Raw genomic sequence first — 19004 nt, 5'->3', positions numbered from 1 at the left:
CTCAAACCCAAAATGGGATAAATAATTAAATGTAAAACTCAACACAAACAGGTTCTGGTATCCCCGTCCCATGTCATCCTCACATCAGAATCAATATTTTAAAATGAAATGGTCATTTTACCCAAACTAATAAATGTCTCAAACTCTAACGAACATTAAATAAAATAGATTAGACAATCATGAAAACTTCTAACATACATTTCAAATATTTGAAATAATAAAATAAAAATCAAAATATACATGTACAAACAAAATAATTTGTACGGTTCAAGATTTTTCCTCTTAAGGTATATATTTTTGTCTAGCAGTTGTTTTTGAATCATATTCAGACGAAGGACAATTTGGATATGTAGTGGATTCTTGCTATGACTGATCAAAAATGTGCGGAAAATTTTAGTGTGGATGAATACAAAGATCATTTGTTTATAAATTGTGATTTTTTTTTGTAGACTATGGCTTATTTTTCAGAAAACGATATGAATGATAAAAAGGCTGAAAGTAAGCGTGGAAAAATAAAAGACACCAAGATGTATACTAGTTTCCTTTTTCAAATAAGGATATGTCTAGTCACCTCACACCCCGTGAGAGATTTCACTATGTTAGAACTTGTAAAATCCTCACACCAAGGTCACTCATACACTTATCTAACATATAAGAAAGCACACAACTTTCTTTTACACTTTGAATAGCACACCACTTTTTATCTCAAACAAAGATCACCTAATACTTTGTGATCCACAAAACAAAATGTTGTATAGAATAAGATTTGAATATGTATCAATTCTTGAGAATTGATCTTTCCTTGAATGTATACAATATACAAGAGTAATACTTAAGTGCTTAGAATTTTATGAGTGAAACTATAATGATAGTTGTAAAAGTTAATGCATAAAGTTTTACAGAAAGTATGACTCAAGTAATTTAGTTGAAAACTGAGAGTTTTGAATTTGAAATTATTGAAGGAGTAATTTTTGAAGTTCAGAAACATTGTTATTTACTATGTGGAAAATAGCCTTTTGAATCACTCTAAAATCATCAAGCATTGCCATGATTCAATGACCATGTTTGGAAAACATTGGAATGTAATTTTTTAATGAAAAGTGTCACAGCTTCAGTGGTAACCAGTTAACACATCATCGTAACCAGTTACAATTGAAGTTAAAATAACTTTTTCAAAAATATTTGCGATTGTAACCGGTTACAGCTAAATAAATTTCCCAAAAAGTAAGTTTTTCGTGTGTGTAACCGGTTAGCAAATATGTTTAACTGATTACAGTTGATAGAGAAATGTAATTCAATTTGTAACCAATGTTAATCAATTTGACTAAGTTTCAAAAACACTTTAAAACTAGAATATAACCCGAGCGTTGCGCGGTTTATCTATAATATATTAATGTCACTATATTTGAAATTTTAAACTTTATCAAAATTTTAGATTTTTTGTATTGAGTAATTTTTAAATAATTATATTTGAATAACTATTATATGTAATTTTATAAACATAGATTTGAAAAAAGGTTGAATTTTAAGAGTAATAGAGAAAATTAATTGATTATTTTGATAGATTTTTTTTTCGAGTGAATTTATTTGAATAACTATTATGAGTTTATTAGGACATTTGAGAATAATTTAAATTTTAAGGAGTAATAAAAAAAGATCGATGTAATTGTAAATAATATAAGAATTATACTAAAATTTATCAATTAGTTTGTATCTTAAAAATTTAATAATTGAATAATAGATAATAGAATAATTTCATGATTAAATTTATAATTTAATTTAATTTATTTCTATTCACAGAGAATAATTGATTTATTAGCAATTATAAAGCAATAATAATTGTACTAAAATATATGAAAAAAACACTTTCAAAATTTTTAATATTACATTAACTGTTGAGTTGGAAATTGGAATTGTAGATAATTATCATCAATAATAAGTAAGAAATATAATTTAAAAATTTCTAATAGTCCTTAATTATAGGTTAAGGATTTAGATTGATAGATAATTAGTAAATAGTGAGAAATTGAGATTCAATTTGATTATTTTAAATATGATGCTAACTACAAAATTAAAATTTTGATTGGTAGATAATGTCACTAATATTGTAAAATGGAGCTTCCGTTTTATTTAGAGTCGGAATTTGGATTGATAAATAATTAAAATAGTGAGAAATAAATTTTAATTGCCACAATTAGAAAGTAATAAAAAATAAAACTTCATAACAATTGAAATAAAAATTAAATATTATCTGTATACACTAATTATAGTATTGTTAGAAATAAAAATTAAATATTATCTATACGCACTAATTATAGTATTGTTAGAAATAGTTTGTCTAAAGGAATAAAATATTTTTTATAAATAATAAAAACATCAACTATTCCATATAGCTAAACCACAAAAATATTTTAAAGAAGGAAACTAAACAAAAAATAATAATCTAGTTGGTATTGTTATATCTGGACGAAAACATGTGTATTATAGTTCAAAAAAATTGATGATCTAAATGATTATTATTCTTAGAGCCTATAAACTTTCAAATTGAAGACCGTAAATTTATATGAGCTTTGAAATTGAAGACCCGTAAATTTATGTGCATCTTTATTACAAAGATAGTAAACAACATATATCAAAATAATTCTGAGTATAAAATATAATTAAGATAATAATTAGAATTTATACTAAGGAAATAAATAAGAATTTATATTCGAAAGAAAGCATAAATACTACAATTCTAAAATTATGAAGAAAGAGGAAGGAAATTAAACCAAAAATATAAAATAAAAATCAATACAAAAAATAAAAATATCTGAACAAAAGCATATATATTGCATTTTCTAGAATTGTGTTTCTTCAAATGATTGTAAGAGACATGTATTTCAATTTCCGTTCTAAGATTGTTGTTTGTAGGAGTTGGGCCGATTGAACTCTCACTCAAATTGCAAAACCTGCAAAATAATAATTAAAAATTATGTTAGACTATATAAATATGAATATAAAATGAATTTAAACATAATAAAAATAATATTTATGAAATGAATTTAAATATGACCAAAACAAAAAAATTAAAATTTATACGAAAAAATATGGACAAAAAATTGACTTGAATAGATGTAAAACAAAAGATGAAACCTTCCAAGAGCTTTTGAATTAGATAAAGATAAAAAAATCATTTTTTAATCGGTTTTAAATAGTTCATTCATTCATCTCATTTTTTGTCTGATTATGCATCAAGTTCTAAAAGATACATGTGAGGGAGACAGTGAGAGAAATTTATCTATTTAAAGAAAAAAGTGAAACAATAATATTATTTGTATTAATATTATTATTAATAGTAGTAACTATTTTGGTACTTTAAGAGTCAAAATATGTATGTGGATAAATAATGGTGTTTTGATTGATGATTTAATAGAAGATGTCCACGTAAGCTAATAGGATGATGTAGATTGTTTTGAAACAAGAATGTATTAAGTGTCGCAATATAATTTAAAGCATTGGATTTAATATATATAAATAGATGTTTAGACACTACGCCAAATAAGGGAAAAGAGGGCGCTTATTTTGGCCTATAACAACGCTTTTAAGCGCCCTCTAATCTGGCGCTGGCATAGGTAAAGACAGCGCTTTGTTTTCCTGGAGAAAGCGCTGTCTAAAGGCCCACATTATAGTGCGCTTTATGAAAAAAGCGCCCTCTGGAGTGGTCCATAAAGGGACACCTTAGAGGGCGCTTTCTGGAAAAAGCGCCCTCTAAAGTTGTCAATGTAAAGTGTTTGGAGGGCGCTTTCTAGAAAAAGCGTTCTCTAAAGTTGTCAATGTAAAGTGTTTAGAGGGCGCTTTCTGGAAAAAGCGCCCTCTAAAGTTGTCAATGTAAAGTGTTTAGAGGGCGCTTATTTTTTCAAAATAACTAACACTTTAGAGGGCGCTTTCTGCAGAAAGCGCCCTCTAAAGTTGTCAATGTAAAGTGTTTAGAGGGCGCTTTCTGGACAAAGCGCCCTCTAAAGTTCTCAATGTAAAGTGTTTAGAGGGCGCTTCCTACAGAAAGCGCCCTCTAAAGTGTTAGTTATTTTAAAAAAATTTGTTTGAAAAACAGTGGATATTTAATTGGTAACCTGTTCGCATGCTGTAAAAGTGTAAACTTCATATTGATTTCATCCTTTAATCCAATGTTATACACCATTAATCCATTGATATATACAACATGAATCCATTTATATACAACATTAATCCTCCATATATACAACATTAATATATGATTCTTTGATCAACAATATACAACAACATATTCATGATTTAGTAAAAGTACAACAACAATATACAACATATATACAACAACAACATTCCATACATATATGTACAACAATATACAACCTAGCTATATGATTCTTTGATCAACAATGAATTGACACAATTCATCCTTCATTTCATCCAAATGAGCTCTTGAGTAAGATTTGTATTCCTCAAAGTACTACAATTAAGAGAATAAAACATATTCATGATTTAGTAACAAATTAGATTAGTTATCCGATAATATTAAAATAAACCCTAAGTTATTATTCCATACCATTTTTGGGATGTCTATACGATTCAATGCAATGATATCTCTCATAAATCTCAATACAAAAAATCCGCAATCGACCGAATTATTTTGCTGAGGACACTACACAGAAAAACAAACAATATATATATAGTTAATTTCTTACAAACACTATTATAAGCAAAAAAACAAACACTATTATAAGCAAAAATAAGATACTTAATATATACCTGAACTCTGACCCAGGTAATGTCCTTCCTAATGCGGTAATTCTTTTTCGATCTAAACTTTAGTATTGCCCTAACAAAATAAAAACGTATATTGAGATCAATCTGACAGACATAATTAAATATAGAAATACACACGAATATTTAGGGGAATTTCACTTACGTGTCAACCGTCTTCTTCAAACCCGGATATTTACTCCAATCACCCGATAACGAATCGAGATAATACACTATTAGTCTCGAAAGATCCATAGCAACCAACACCCAGTGGCCATTGTAAAATAAAACAAAAATTTAGATGAATGAAAATTTTCTACATAAAAGATATACATAGATTAGAATGAAATTATTAGAAAGAAAATCTAACCCGTTGCCAGAATTAAACGGTAAAAAATACAAACTGCGTGTAGTATTATCGCCGGCCGCCATGAATCTATCGACTAGATCATTCTTTACGGATGTTGGATTTTTCGATATTAACGTTGCGTTGACACGGGAAGCAGCAATAAAATTGAAACGGTTACACAATTCAGTTCCCCGCATCAATTTGTCATACATATACCTTAAATAGAAACATAATAAATATTAGACTACTCATTGAAATGTGTAAATAAATTATTCAACTAAGTAAATTATAGATTGATCGGAGTACCATATGTATGTATGAATGATAGCGATGCCCAATTCGTCGTGCTCAAAAAGTTGTTGCATGTCCTCCTTTCCAATTATTTCGAAATGAGCTTTTCCGAAAACACCTTCATCAAAATCTATACTACGAATGGACCCGTCCATAATATCGGACTCTTCCACCATTTTCTCAAGACGCATCATAATTTGAGATTTTGTCCCGGCCGTCGTTGGAATATCCTTCGTTGGAATATCCTTCGTTGGAATATCCTTACCATCGCTTTTCAACTTTCGACCGGGAACCTAAAAATTCATATAAAATAAATCATTACTTTTTGTGATGCAAAAGAATCGTTGTGTATATAATTCAATGGATATATATATTTGTACCTCTTTTTGAGATGCAACCGACTCGATGCGTCTTGAAATCCCTTTACCAGCTTTAGGGGTGGGTCTTGTAGGAGTCTAACATTACCATGTAATAAGGATTGATTAAATATCATAATTGTAGCTGAATTGAAATGTGAATTCTAAATATTCATAATCATTTAGAACATATATACCTCGGCATCAGGGAAAATTGGATCTGACGGCCAACCAACAAAGGATCCGACTGCATCTCGCATCAACGTTGTCTCTGAAACAACGTCGGGTAATGGTAGACGGGCGTCCGTATCTAATACGAGGTCAACCGAAACTTTCATAAATCCCACCGGGAGGGGATTATGGTGAAGTAATTCACCCGAAGTATTGTGCACTTTTCCCTTGCCAACCATGCGATAAGTTGGTGACGATAGATACAGCTGACAAGGTGAAATGCCCTAAACCAATAATAAATATTATTGTTAACTTGTATATGTGTCAAGTAAAAAAGTGCTATTTTAATTTCATAATAACATATATAATTACCTCGGGAAATTTCGGTTGATGATTGATACTAGCTCGGTCACTAGTATCTTTTGCCTCGGAAGCGCACCTTTCCTCTCTATACCTTGCATTCTCGTTTTGCAGTTGGAGTACTTGTGCCCTTAACTCCGCCAAGGTCTCCATCACCTCTTTGTTGGTAGGATTTTTTGTTTTTGTTTTTTATAAAATGACGACGGAGTCACACCAAAACCCTTACCCCTCACACGACCGGAATACTCAGGAACATTTAGTACTCGACTAAGTACGCTCCTGCAATCCTGGACCTCGGTTGAAGGTACGGTTTGGGTTAAAGTCTCCTGAAATATTATTAGAGGAGATTAAAAATGAATTATATGTCTAACAAAATTTTCGATATAATTAAAGAAATAATGTTACATATACTTACACATTCGTCATAAACATTTTGGACCGCTTCAACGACAGCCCCATCCTTCCCAACCCGAGCAGCCTTCCATAATACGTGGTCCGGAAGAGATGTTGCGTCACTTTTCTCCTCGGCTAGCTACACATTGAATTAGATTATAAGATCATCAAGTATAACATATTGTGACAATGTATAAGCTCATAGCATTTGAATATACTCACAATTCTTTGTTGTAACCGTGCATAACCCGTACGCCCTTTTTTGTACGGATACGCGGGTTTTGATGCCCTTTTCCTATTTATGTCGCTTACTTCCTGGATAAAAAAGTTTAAGGCATATTAGAACCAAGTAACTTAACAATTGTATAATACCATAATTAATAGACATTACATGGAATTTTTCGTTTCTTCGTTTGGCGACAAAGTTATCCCATTCATCGGCTGAAATAATCTCGGCATACTTCATTGGCCGTTCTCCTTCAACAAATTTTCCTTCCTCATCCTTGAGAAATTTGTTGCACAAAAAGGATCGAAATCCTCGGAGTCTTTTTCCGGCCAATTGAATACAATATTTTTGCCGGCTTTCATCGATGTGAAAGGATCTCTAAAAAACATACAAATGGAGTGTGTTATTATAAAGTAATATTATAACAATATATGGTTAACAAATAGTCAACAAAAAAAACATATAACAATATATGGTAAGTACCTGTATCTCCGACCATATTTTTTCCTTGCCAACCTTCAAGTCCGGACTTCTCCAATTATCACATGTAATCGGAATATGTTGGCGAACAAGAAAACCAATGTAACTTGCCAACATTGAACCGTTAGGCTCAATTAGTTGGTCTTCAGCACTCCAATGTACTTCAAATTTTACACCCTTGTCTCTTGCACGAATGATTGACTTCATAACAGTCAATCCTCGTTTGATTTCTTTTTCAACATTATTACGTGATTCATTCGCGGCATGGGTATCGTCTTGGTTAGCCATTTTATCTGTAATATAGAAATGATTCAATAAGACCCAAGTAAGACAATGATTCAATACGTGAACACATTTACTGCATGCACAAACTTACTGCATACACATTTACTCACACACACCTACTGCATGCAAAAGACCAATGCAAACTTATGGTGTTTGGAACATGAACAAACTTGCATCCATAATCATCAAACTTCCAAGCACAAGCTCAAACACACTTCAAATATATCAGTTTTCAATCAGAAATAAAAAACTCAGTTTGCCCTAAACAACATTAATCAACATAATGCACAAAATGAAAAACTAAGTTTAGAAAATGCCCTAATCAAACACATGAAGAAAGTGAACGGTAACGATGGAGAAGAGAAATACCTTAAAGGTGACGGTAACGATGGAGAAGAAAGTGAACAGTGACGGTGGAAGAGGTTAACGCAGTGAACGTGAACGGTGAGGGAGAGAGAACGAACGGCGACGATGACGGTGAGGGAGGGAGAACGAACGGAGGACGAGAGTAATCGCAGTTGAGAGAAAACCCAGTTACGTAAACGAAATAGCTTATAGAGAGGGAAAATAAAGAGACATGCAGTATATGTTATAATTTTAATGTTTACTAAAGGGGACCTTAGAGGGCGCTTTTTTAAAAAAAGCGCCCTCTAAAGGGGGCCTAAGAGGGCGCTTCTGAAAGCGCTCTCTAAGGCTTTCCAAAAGCGCCTTCTAAACTGGAAATGTACATGGACTTAGAGAGCGCTTTTTCAAAAGCGCCCTCTAAGGGTAACCTTAGAGGGCGCTTTCACAAAAGCGCCCTCTATTGTTGTCCCTCCATTTTTTTTTTGGCTTCACTTTAGAGGGCGCTTAGTTACAAAAGCGCCCTCTAAAGGGGGCCTAAGAGGGCGCTTCTAAAAGCGCTCTCTAAGGCTTTCCAAAAGCGCCTTATAAACTGGAAATGTACATGGACATAGAGAGCGCTTTTTTAGAAGCGCCCTCTAAGGTTACCCTTAGAGGGCGCTTTCAATAAAGCGTCCTCTATTGGTGTCCCTCCATTTCCTCATTATTTTTTCGCTTCACTTTAGAGTGCGCTTTGTTACAAAAGCGCTCTCTAAAGTGCGCTGTCTATTCCAATAGTATGCTCCTTATTTTTTCTCTTTACTTTAGAGTGCGCTTTTGTAATAAAGCGCCCTCTAAGGGGCGCTGTCTATTCCAGTTTTTGGCGTAGTGAGAGATGAAATATGTATATTTTTTTGGAAACTAATGTATTAATCTATGGATGATTATAACATATACCTTATGTGCTTGATCAATTCCTAAAATTTCATTTGTCTATTGTTGATTACCTGAATTCTAAGACTTGTAGCAAAAGATACTTGAAAGTTATTATCTATCTTTTTCCTTCATTGATACTGCAAATGATCTTGAGGCATTGTCTTCGTGTCAATGGAATTTCAAGGAAAGCTATTGGATAATCCCTTAGAGTTTGGAGGGCTATGCGGTTTGTCGAAAAATGTGCGACTGCTACTTAATACTATTTTTTTTTATGATTTGGGTTATTTGAAAAGAGCGAAACACTCATTTCTTCAGAATAAAGAGGAGCATTTGCAGACGTTATCAGAAATGATAAAGTTTCAATTTATTTTGTTGGTTAAAGTCGAAATATATTTCTTTTGATTTTGATTACCTGGTTTATAGGCAAAATCCTTTATGTTACTTATCAACTATTTTGTAATCAGCTTTGTGTGGTGCCTCATTCATAATTTTGTATTGTAATTTCAAATTCTTTATTATCATCTTCGATACATCTTGTGTTGTAATGACTTATTTTTAATATATATATATATATATATATATATATATATATATATATATATATATATATATATATATATATATATATATATATATATATATATATATATATATATATATATATATATATATATTATCAACAAAACACTTAATATTATAAATTATTAAAATAAAATATTTCAAAATATTAAAAAAAAACTAAAACCAAATAGATTTTATATTAACTTAAACAAAAGAATAAGAACAAAAATATAAACAAAGTATTTGAAAGAAGCAAAACCAAATAAAAAGTATTATATGGACTATAAAAAAAGAATAATATATTTGCAGTAACTAATTATATACTTAAACCTTAAATTTATTAGTCTATAAAGAATTAAAATATAACATAAAATCATTTTCTAAAATAACATTTAGAAGCAGATCTTCCCACATAAAAAATTGAATCTTATTTGTAATATTCTAAAAAGATTTCGGTCTTCTGAAAACTTATTAATTTATTAGACACATTAACTTATATTATCAATTTACCATACGTTTAAATTTCTCCTTCTAATTTTTTACTACACCAACTTTTTTTCTAGACTTACTTTAAGATTTTCAGTATTCTAATAAAACTATCCACACTCTTTCTCTTCTCTCAAAACAGTTTTCAAAATTAAAAATTATCAAATAATTTTTCTTAAAATGAAAAACAGTTTATCAAAATTGATTTAAAAAATAAATTTTAAAAACTAAAAATCAAAATTCACTATATCAACATCATACTATGTATATCATCAAACATTATAAAATCTTTGAGTCCAAACCTGTTGTAAGCTAGTTATGAACCTTATTTAAGTCCAAACCTGCGGTAAGCTAGCTATAAACCTTTAAACTTTAAGTCTATAAACATCATGTAAGTGTCTGAACATCAAAAATAAAAAATCTCTGGTTTAAGATACTATTGGTTGGATTCCATGAGATAATCATAGATTCCGGAGAAATTTTATAAAAAATCTTAAATTTAATTTAAAATTCGGATGCACTTAATATGCAACAAATACTTTGGAATTCATATAATAACTTAGGATTTCAAAGTCGGATTTAAAACTAGCTACTATATATTTCAAAGTCTAGATGTTGTTATAGACATTGGAATTTAAATGTTTTTGTTTAACTAAACTTGTGTCTTTTTCTTTTCCTTTATATTTTTATTTTTGAAAAAGAGCAAAAACGGATAAACAAAGAGTAAGATCCTCATATGCGTTTACAGGTTTGTCAAATTATTTTTTAAATCTTCTCAGAGTTTTTATCCATTGCATTGAAACTTACCACGTCTCTACTCAATTGCACTGCACATATCTGAAGTTGTTCTCTATTGCATTGATAAGTTGTTCATTCTCTTTCCTTTTTTGATTTCACATGAACACATTACCTCAATAGTTTATAAGTGTGATATTTTAGGCTTAAATGCAATAGAAAGGTCATATGTGTTTGACTTGAACTGTCTTGCATTGGATTTTTGAACATTGGAGCTAAGGATTCACATTATATGTTCTCTGATTCATGTTTCTTTCTCTGTGTAATCAGAATTTTAAAATCTGGACCCTTAGTCATGAGATTGGAATCTAGAATAACATGTTATCTGATTTTTGGTTTGACTTGTTTCTGTATCTTGTTCAGACATATATTTGTGCTTGTTTGATTGCAAGAAAAAAGTCTAATAACCAGGAAAGATTAAGACATGATAGAGTGTCCCAACGTGATTCTGTTGGCAGGAAGGAAGCTAGATAATCTGACCTTTAGATTGATAGACTTCCTTTTGATGGTGAGGGATCATCTTCAAGGATTCACGTGTCTCCGACATCGTCCATTAACAACCAACATCAAGATTAATCACCAAACTAGAATTATAATTAAATTAACTAAAGATTAATCAAAATATTAATGGGGTTAAGAAACTAAATTATGAACAATGGGATAGGGGTGAAAATAAGGGATTGAGGGTGTGTGAAGCCATGGAAATCGCTTGGGCCTGAGCCCAAGCTCCAATTAGCTGGATCCGGGTCTTGAATAAGCGGCCAAAATCAAGACTTCACTTTTCACATTCAAACCAAACACTATGCTCTGGAACGAAACATCCATGGTGAACGGCAAAACACAAATGACGAATTTGATGCACAAACACCATGCACGCGATATCACCCCTCACGAAGCTCGAACCAAACGCTCTTCTGGTACTCATGCCATCATCACGTGGCCTCGACTTTGAACCTCGAACAAGTCACAGTGAGAACATAACAACGACAATCAACATCGACATTGGAATGAAGAAATAACAGGATGAAGTTTATTGTCGGTTGAGTTTTCTTGAAGGGATTTCGGTCGAGTTGAAGAAGGATGGGGTCAGTTAGCAAGAGGTGAATGAATTGAGGGATTTCTAAATATAACCACTTGGAGTATTGGATTGCATGAGTTTTGGATTTTAGGGACTTGTCATGGAATTGGCTATGGAATTTGGATTGGTCATGTTGTAATTTGTCATTTGAAATTGAAATATGTATGTGGTTTATGGAAATATATGTTGCAATTTGTATGGTTGTGATTGTAATATGAATTCAGTTGAAATGGTTGTAATGGTATTTGGAAATTGAATGAAGTATGGTATTTATAAGACATGGTTATATTTAGAAGTCGAATTTGAATTTGTATTGGAGCATGATTATATGGAATTTGAATGAATTTGTGATATGATGGAAATTAGAGGTTGAATCTTTAGAAGTAAATTTGGTTTGGATGGAAAACTGAATGAATTGGAGTTTGAATGAATTGGAATTTGGTTTCAAAATGATTTTGTATTGAAAATGGTCATTTGAAATGAACATGGATAATTTATATTGATTTAGGTATGGCTCGTTAGTGGTTTAAAATGGTGAATAGTTTAAATGACTAAAATGATTTTTATCTAGGTGGTTGACTTTGGTCAACTAGTTGACCAAAAAGTCAACAATTGGTCAAAGTTTCCAAATTTTGCACTTTTTCATGTAATGAACAATGGAATGTAATGTAATCTCTACTTGAATATGGTCTTGGTCGTGAATTTGATATTGTAATGAATGAATTTGGATTGAAATGACATGAACACGACTTTGAATGTATTGTGTGGATAAACATGACTTGAAGTGAATTGTATCGATTAACATGGAACATGATTAAAAATAATGGAATGAATGAACCATATTAACATAAGTTAATGGATACCACTTGTGAATGAACCATAGACCTAGCAAGGGCCAAAATGAACAAATACTATGACATGACTATAAGACCCTAAATTTGACCCTAAGATCCCTCATGGCATCATATCATTGCACATTGCATTTTCCTCAAGAATCATAGCATCTTGGCTTCTTTACCCTTAGGTTGGGACTTGTGAGTTGGTTTGAGACCACCAAGCATGCTTGAATTGTATATCATTGATTTTCTTATTTTTGTTTACTAACCAAAAGCACAAAAATATGTCACTAACTGGTTTTGTTTTGAAGCTTAAGCAGTCAAGTGATCCAAGGCTTCTAGAAGGCCCCTATGCACATTGATGTGGCCAGATGAAGTTGAAAGCAAGCATGACAATGGTTCACAAAGATCTCAATCATCACATATGCCTCCCAAGTATCTCAAAATGTCAATTTGATCAAGATAAACCAAAGGGCTTGAGGATTTTTTTCCCAAGGAAACCCTAATTCATCTGTGCATTGACTATGCCTTGCTCATGAAGCAACCTCAACCCATGATCAAATACAATCAAGGGAAGTCATTTCATTAATAATTTTATGCATATATGAGCTTATGTGAGTGTCCTCAATCATCAATTCATTAAGATTTGAGGTTTGGACTTGAGAAGTTCATCAGTCAATTCATCTGACTATTTTGAAATCCACTGAGACCTAACTTTTGATCTATTTGTCAAATGAAGATGAACCCAAACTAAAAAATGTTCTTAAGAACCATATGAACAACTTTCATGTTCATCAAAATTTCATTTGAAACTTAGAAGGTCATAATTCATCTCAAAACATTATAGGTCATTTTGACTGAAACCCTAAATTTGGGTCAACTTCCCAAGGACCTAACTCCTTCAGCTTTTTATGATTTTGAGGTGGGATAAAATTCATTGGAAAGTTTAAGATATCTACTTCAATTGTTATGTTGGACAAAATTTCATAATCCTAAAAGAAACACATGTGATAATACAAAACATTATAGGTCACTTTGGACCAAAGCCATTGAAATGTGAAAAAGTTCAACTTCAAGTGCCCATAACTTTCTCATAAAAAATCCAAATGATGCACATTTTAAGTCCAAATTGATTGTCTTGAAAATATATACAACTTTGATGTTGAAGGTTTTGTCATTTGAGGCTTGTATCATTGAAACAGAAGGGCTTGAAGTTGGTCCATTTTGGCAAAATTCCCATACACATGTTTTGCACCTTGAACTTCATGGCCTGTTTTCATAAATTTCCCAACTCCAAATGGATTTTTGTTCAACATAACATTTGTTACTCATGTCAAGACCTTTCCAACCATTACCCACATGGCTATGTTTCAATTTGGTAAAGGGCATTTTCAAAGTGGAGAAGATTTGTATTCATTTATGGAAAACATGTTGAAACTTTGTGCACAAGCCAATGCTATGAGATCTGCACGTCCAAAACACTTCAATTACACTTCAGCTTGCATTTTCCATCAAGTTTGGGCCTCCCATGCGCCTTTACAGGCCCATGCATGGAGGCCCTCATTCCACATGCACACGAGTTTGTCATTGCTTGCATCATCTCTTGCTATAAATACACATGTATTGCTTCATTCAATTCCAATCTCAAGGCGCCTGAATTGCTGCAAAACTGAATCTTTAACCTTCACTCAAAGGAATTTTGCTTTTCTCTTTCAAATTTTTCAGTTCAATTTTCAACTAACTGGTTGATCATTGAGCTTCAATTCCTTAGCCTAGCCTCTTTGCCATCTCAAGAACACATTGCATCAAAGAATTGGAAGAGATCTTGCCATTGAAAGCTGCACTTCAAAGGTTGTTGTTCAAACTTTTTTGATTCGAAACTCCTTGGATCTTGCTCATTTCTTGTGTTTGTTGGTTCCTCTAAAGTCCTCATGTAAGAGGCAATTGATCTGTGCATTTAATTTCATGAATTGATCAAGTTCAGTTTGAACTCCATAAACTTCCATCTCAGATTTCTCTTCATATAGTGATCTTGAGTGGAAACCAATGGCACAAGGGTGATGTACATCACCCTAACTTTCTAATTATATAAGGATCGTGCATTTTAATGAGGTTTTGAAAACCTGCAAATTCTGGCCGGACGGTGAAGCTCACCGAAGAAGACGGTGGTTTCCACCACCGTCCCCACGTGGCTGAGTCCATAGCCATTGGATCTTGTTGCTCTGATCTAATCTGGGTCATGCAATGTTATGACTTTCAATAATGTTTTGTGTTTCGCTTTGACTGGATCCATACCATGAGCGCGCATCTCTGAGCCTTCTGATTAGCCACATTATTTAATGAGGCAAGATCAGACACTCCTGATTTTTTCTAATTTCTGATTTTTCATTCTATTTTCTTTTATTTCATTTTATTTAAAAAATTCATATCTTCTTCATTTTAAATTCAAAAAATATGGGACCAATTGCATTATTTCTCTTTTTAATTCTAGTTTCTGAAAATGATTTTTAATATTTTTTATGAGTTCATTTAATATTTTTTGTAAATTTTCTCTTTTCTGGTTATTTTTAATTCATTTAAAATAGTTTCCTATATTCAAAAATGCCAAAAATATTTTCTTAATATCTTTGAATGCTGATGAATCTATGAAAAATATTCTCATCAATTTCTTAATTGATTTGAGATTTATTTGAGATTTTAGTTCAATTATGTTATTTTTTATTCATTTTTAATTGTTTAAAATTAGTTTCTGGTTTCTAAAAATGATGAAAAAATTTGTCAAACCATGTTTGACCTTGTTGAACTTAGGATGATCCATTTGGACTTTTCCAAGTTGATTTGAAATGGATTTGAAGTTTGGCCTTTATTTTGTTTATTTTAATTCAAGTATTATTTTAATTCCAAAAAATACCAAAAATATTTTTATTGTTCCTTGACTTCTAAGCTTCATCTCACTTTTGTTTACCATTGGTTGATGTTGATTCATTTCATATTTGGTCAATGTATTTTGCTTATGTCATTTGAATTCCATTTATGTACATTTCCATTTCTTTTTCTTCTTCTTCTTTTTCTTTTTGATCAATGAGTTAATGATTGGTGGTTAGCCTTGACATATGAGGGGCTTAATCTTCTTTGATTCAAATCAAATTCATCTTGATCAAAGATCAAGTGAATTGCTTTGCATTAGAGATAGGTTACTTCTTGGTCAAGAAAAAAACCTAAATCCATACAAGATCATTCTTCTTTTCTTTTGGCATGACAAGTTGTAGGAGCTTGGCTTACTAGTCATGGTCTCTAACTTGTGTTTGTTGCCTATAGTTTTATTGACCGGCCTCAGATAGGTGTGACTACTACATTAGTCCACTTACGATTGTTTAACATAGCGCTAAATTGCCTTATGGAACACTAAGACTAACTACTAATTACTAACTTTTAATTCAAGCATTTAATTCTTGCAATTTACTTTAATGCAATTTAATTTCTTGCTCATTATTTATTTTCTTTTGCCCTTTTGCTCACTTGAGCTCATGTTTATGTTAATGCAATTTGCCTTTTGCTCACTTGAGCACATTATTGTGTATATACTATTGTGCTTGTTTTGTTTTGTTTGTGTGAACCCAATACAAATGGAGAAAAGGACTTAGATTTTAGGACCTTACCTATGCAAAAAAATGGAGTTTGAAGAGCAACTAGGCCTCATGCCTTTAGAATGCTAAAAAGAAAAATTGTCAAAGAGCAACTAGGCCTCATGCCTTTAGAATGCTTAATCTTGAAGAAGACATTTGAAAGGATCCTAATTCTAAACTCACTTTTGTCCATTCTTTCTATTGCATTGTGGAACTTTTTGATTTGTGTGTTCTTGTGTGCTAGGGATCCTAAACTTGAGCCAAGTAGAAGAACCATTGTCATGAGCATCCAAAGTGAGAGATACCAAAGCCAATTGGAAGATTCCTAGGAGCTTGATTGATTATTTGCTTGATTGCTTGAGTTATTTGCTTATTGATTGCCAAATCCAAAGGAAGGAGCAACTTGGATCATCTTTATAATCTCAAGAAGGGAACTCCAATGTGGTTTTATTTCTCTTCCTTCATTTTTGCATGTTTAGGACCTAGCCCTTGTCTTCTTCTCTCCACTCTAACCCAAGCCAAACTTTTGTGCAAACATTTGACATTGCTTTTCAAAAATTAGAAACCTAGGCACTATGCCTTTGATTTTTCAAACTTTTTTCATAACACTTATTTTGAATGGAATCCTAAGTCAACTTTGACCTTATTTTGTGAATGCTTTTCATATGTAAATACAACTCACTCAATTGTTTTGTGGTTCCAATGACCATGTGTGTTAAATCTTTTCATAAACATTAGCTATTAGGTTTGAGTTATCCTAGAGGTTGATATAATACTCACCTATATCCTTAGTGATGAACTATAAGTCTTCCATGCTTATTATAGGGTTAACCCCTCACTAGCATGTTGAAGTTCTCCTCACATGGTGGACTTGTGGTTTTAGGTTGAGTTTTCTCCCTTTGATAACAAAAGACCTTAAGGATTTTGAACCAATTAATTCACCAACTTCTTTTGAGATTTTTTACCCCGAACTGCGAGGTTTTGATCCTACCTTTTTTAAGATGGTACGTAGGCAATGGGTTTATCCATTCAAACACAAAAATTGTAAATAACTTGTATATTCTTTTCTCATCTCCCCAATCATGTTTGCACAAATAATTTTCACAAATACCAACCTACCTTACCACATTTATGAAAAGGGCTCCCTTAGAGTACTAAGGATGTTTTGGGTGCTTAAAACCTTCCCATTGCATAACCAACCCCCTTACCCAGATCTCTGACATTTTTATTAGTTTTTGATTTGATAAAACTTCTCGGTTTTTGTTCGCTTTCTAACCTTTCCTTTGGATAAATAGAAGTGTGGTGGCGACTCGAATTGTATGATTTACTTTTGATTTAGTCAATAAATCTAAAGCTAACAAATACCCTGCTACAATGACCAAAGACCCATGTATCAAACACCAATGGCATGAAGTGGATTTGTGGGACTTGAATGAAGGATCAGTGGCCATATGGACGAACATGGATGAACCAAACAAGACTGGTAATGGCTATATGGAATGCTCAGATGAAATGCTATGGATGAATGCAAACACGCGATGCATGTAAGGACATGAAATGAATGGAATCACAACAAGGAAACCAGCATGAAGGGCCTTGCACAAGGGGTTGTTGGGTGAAGCTTGATCAAGAAAGCGAAACACACACCCATGGCATGAAGGAGAATCATATGGAAATAGGGTTAGGATGTCACACAAAGGGTATGGGGCATAATTAAGGTTTTGCTTCACCAAGAAGTCATAGATGGATCACCAATGATGGTCACAATACACAAGCTTCAAGAGATACCTCCAATTAGGGTTTGATAGTTTGAGCCACCTTTAGCTGCAGGGAAACTCTAGCCTCCGCTAGGTACAATCACAAGCTTGGAATCGATGATACATGCCATCTTGTATTGGACATGTCTATGCAAATGAAATGAATGATGTGAAGGTATGCATATGTCTAGGGTTAATGACCTAGATGAACCTTGTGAGAGGTAGGGTGAATTTTGGGGTATGACAAAGCTTACGGTAGAAAGTCCTGAAAAGAGTGTTTATGTTGGTGTAAGCTCTAGAGGCCAATACTTTTGATACTTGTATCGAATTATTTATTAATAATAAAAGGCTTTTTATTTTTTATGTTTGTTTAATAAAGGCCCTAGAATAGCTAGTCCATTTAATGTATCAAGTGTGACTTAATCATGAGATCCCATTAAACATAAGGACATTATTCTTAAAGTATCAGTAGTCGAGCTTTGTTATGAAGTGGGATAACATTAAAGCTTTAAGACTATTATGTATATAGACTGATGATCACATCTCACGGATCATGGATAAGGAGTTATCAAGTCTTAAACATAGGTATGAATATTAGGATTAATATTTATACTAGATTGACCCGCTATGAGAATACTAGGTAAAATGTTATGCAAAGTGTCATAAGTTATTCTCATGGTTATAATGGTGTATACCACCTGTTGCTACGCGAAAAATACAGAGTCACCATCGGTTTTTATTTATTCCAAAGGAATGGGAAAATATCGAGAAAACCCCAAAAATGGTCGTCGCAACCACGAACAGGTTCGGAAGTCGATTATGCAAGGGGAAGGTATTAGCACCCCTCACATCCATGGTACTCCATGGGAACCATCTAGGATGTTTGCGCTTATGTGTGTATTGTCTATCGAATGTTTGCTTGCCAAAGGATTACGG

The sequence above is a fragment of the Lathyrus oleraceus genome, chromosome 2 (assembly GCF_024323335.1).
Source record: "Lathyrus oleraceus cultivar Zhongwan6 chromosome 2, CAAS_Psat_ZW6_1.0, whole genome shotgun sequence".
NCBI classification, from domain to species: domain Eukaryota; kingdom Viridiplantae; phylum Streptophyta; class Magnoliopsida; order Fabales; family Fabaceae; genus Lathyrus; species Lathyrus oleraceus.
Note: the sequence above shows the minus strand (reverse complement) of the source record.